Genomic DNA, 3,622 nt, shown 5'->3' with positions numbered 1-3,622 from the left:
CAGGGTAACAGGGTTGACATGTTATGATCATTACATCAATTAAACATTTTAAAAGATTCAAAAACAGACAAAATAGAGTATTGTTTTCACTATTGTCACTTCACTAGATTTAGAGACACAAAATGCATATGATAAATAATTTGACAGAAAGAAGACAACTAAGGTAATACAATATTTATTCAAGTGGTATATTACATGTAGATTTTATTAGTTTTATCTCTATTAGAGGTTGAATGAACATACAAAAAAAGGTCTGATAAAAAATATACTCTCAGGTAACAAATTGTCCTTTATTAAATGTAATAATTTAAAACAAGCATTTTGAATCTAGAGTTGGTTTACAGAATTCATATTGGAATATTTTAGAGTGACTTAGAATTCACCAATCTGGAGGAATGACTAATAGATCTCTAAATATCCACAATTATGAATAGTCAAAATGTAAAATCTAGTACGGCAAACAAAGTCATAGTCCAATCAACATTATGTAATTTTGACTAGTCAAAATTCTAATAATAAAGGCTACAATTAAATTATGTCTAGTAAAAATGGTGATTCTGTTCTAATGTAACTAGCCTCTTAATATGTTATCAGTAAGGTCGATACCCCCAATTATCCCCCACTTCACCACAGCTGCATAATAACGGTTTATCCCAGTATCCAGGATTTTGAAAAAAATTGGGAACAGCTGTGTGTGAGAGTCTTCCAGCAAGCCACGCATTGACCGGATGTGATACAACAAGCAGCCTGTTCAAAATAGGCAAAAATAAATGCCTTCAACAAACTCATAAGCACATAAATGAGCTTCAGGGTCTGAGAAACTTTGGCTTGTCTGACTGTCTTTCAGAGGCTTTGCCAGTTGCAAGACAATATGCTCTTCATCTCTATATGGCCTGAAAAAGAAGGGGAAAGACCGGCTCTGTACCAGTCTTGATGAGCTTCGTTGCATTCTTGCATCAACAGCAGACATGCCTGTCTCACATCTGCCTCCCACTGCATTTACATGTACTGTCCCAATGCCTGTGATTGATTCACCCCATGAAGAACAATGAAAAAATATGAAAAATAAACTGAGATATTTCCCCAGATTTTGTTTCATAGTTTATATATATGTATGTATGTATGTATGTATGTATGTATGTATGTATGTATGTATGTATGTAAACCTTTATTTATACAGGGAGGGCCATTGAGAGCAAGCTCTCTTTTTCAAGAACGCCCAGATTACAGCACAAGATAAAAAAAAAAAACACATTACAAACATTACAGTACAAAAAAAATCACATGAAATTCACAGGTTCAAATAACAACAAGACTATGAGAAGCACGTGCAATCCCCACATAATGCATCCTCTAAAAGCGCCCTGAACTTTTCCATAGAGACAAATCGGTCCAGTTTAAGAGAGTCCTGCAGCCTGTTCCATCTATCAGCCTATTCCATCTATCAGCCTATTCCATCTATCAGCCTATTCCATCTATCAGCCTATTCCATCTATGTCTAATCTAATGTGTGTCTGTGAGCGAGTATGATGCCCTGTAGCACTAGAAACTCAAGAGTGAAGACAAATACAGTGGAAGCTCGCCAGACAAAGCTTTGTAAACAAACAAAAGACAATGTTGCTCTCTTTCGAATGGTAAGGGAGGGCCAACCCACTTTTTCATATAAGAGACAGTGATGAGTGAGAAACCCATCACCAGTGATAAAACGCAGAGCACTATGAAATACCGCATCAAGAGGCTTCAGGGTAGTAGGCGAGGCATGCATATACAGGACATCACCATAGTCAAGAACAGACATTATTGTTGATTGCACAATGGTCTGTCTACTGATAGTAGAAAAACAGGACTTGTTTCTGTACAAGAATCCAATCTTTCCCCTCAGCTTTTTGGTTATATATATATATGAGAAGTTAATGCCCTTAGTTTACCTTTTCTTGAGATGGTGACAACACATTTACATTTAAAGTTGCACATTGTTGTTTTGCTAACAATAATAATAATAATAATAATAATAATAATAATGATAATAATAAAGACAACAACCAAGAACTTTCTTTTCTGAACAACACAAATTCGGACTTCGCATATGAGTTGGAAATTTCACCAATTACTCAGGGAAAAAAAATCTGGTTTGTGATAAATGAATGATTTCACTGATGCAAGCAAAATGTATATATATATATTTTTTTATTTACTTAACAAAAATAACAATACAACATAAAAACACACAGAAATTACAGGAAAAAAAACCAAACATGTAGAGACATCAGAAAAGAGAAGAAAAACACTGCAAACATAACAAATGTAAAACAAAGTATATTAACTAGAGAGAATGGAGATCACAGCCCAGTTATGAAGAAAAAAGGTAGAGAAAGTCTAACTGATATAAACAAATGCAGATATAGTCATATAAGCTTATATATAAATAAAACGTATAAAGTTACATAAAGAACAGAACAAAATATAGTATTATATACTCCATTTACAGTTTTTATAAATAAAGCCAATACACAAGGCAAAATCATATCAAAACTCAAAATCCCATCCCTTTATAACTGATAGTTTTGCAAGCAAAATAATTGTTCTTTGGAAATGTGTCCACCTGCACTTTATGTTGCTGATTCACAATAAAACCATATTTGGACATTGTGGTTGCTTTAAGGTTGCTTTGAGGTCTAGAGATACTACCTGAGAACCATCAGTGCTAATATGAAGTATGTAAATACAACCAGTGGATAAAAAACATGGGATCAACTTTGTATTCCCTGTTACAAGGCAGGCATTTTTGTTTACTTTTTTGGGTTATACTCACTGGATAGTCACAATAATAGTGCTCAGTGACAAACTATTACCGGACAATGTCAGTGACTACGCAAAATGAATTATTAGCATAATTGGGTACTGATTACAGTATTATTAGATTAGGATTAGAAGTGAGTATTTCTCAGAAAAATTAACTGTTTGATATTTCCGCCTATAATAAGGCCTTATATAAAAGGCTGCTGATTCACAATAGAACCATATTTTGACATTCTGGTTGCTTTGGAGTGTAGGGACACTACCTGTAGACCATCAGTGCAAATATTATGTAAATACAACCAGTAGGTAGAAAATGACATGGGATTAACTTGGTACTCCCTCTTTCAGGGCAGGCGTTTTTTTTTTTTGCACTTTTTTTTCCTATGTGGTGAATCACTTCATTGATGAATTTAATGACTTTTGCAGTAAAAAGAAAAATGATGACCATCCATTTCATGAAGGGGACATGTCAAAGTTATGAAAAAACAAGGTCATGTTTTGTTCTACCCCGGGTAGGGGTATCTCAAATTTTTTGTGGGTTTGGTCCCTACTCTAAAAATTACCTTGCCTTATCATACGTTCTTTCATATGTTTTTTTTTTTCTGAACAACACATTCTGGCTATTCGTTTTGAGAGGCTACTTGTATGGGGATAAAATGCCTAAATACTAATTTCCAGACATGAAGAAACTGGATATTTGTTAACTCTAGGGGGAGCTTACTACAACTGAAGTTACACTCCATTTCTATACGGGAAGTTGGATCTTACGAGGCACACTTGAAGGCAGCAACACTCCCAGAATGCACTTGGTTGACCAGTAACC

This window comes from Centroberyx affinis, unplaced genomic scaffold (genome assembly GCF_046629955.1).
Source record: "Centroberyx affinis isolate AG114_WGS23_722 - 3 ecotype Tasmania unplaced genomic scaffold, CSIRO-AGI_Caff_v1 ptg003429l_1, whole genome shotgun sequence".
NCBI classification, from domain to species: Eukaryota; Metazoa; Chordata; class Actinopteri; order Beryciformes; family Berycidae; genus Centroberyx; species Centroberyx affinis.
This window is presented reverse-complemented; position numbering follows the sequence as displayed.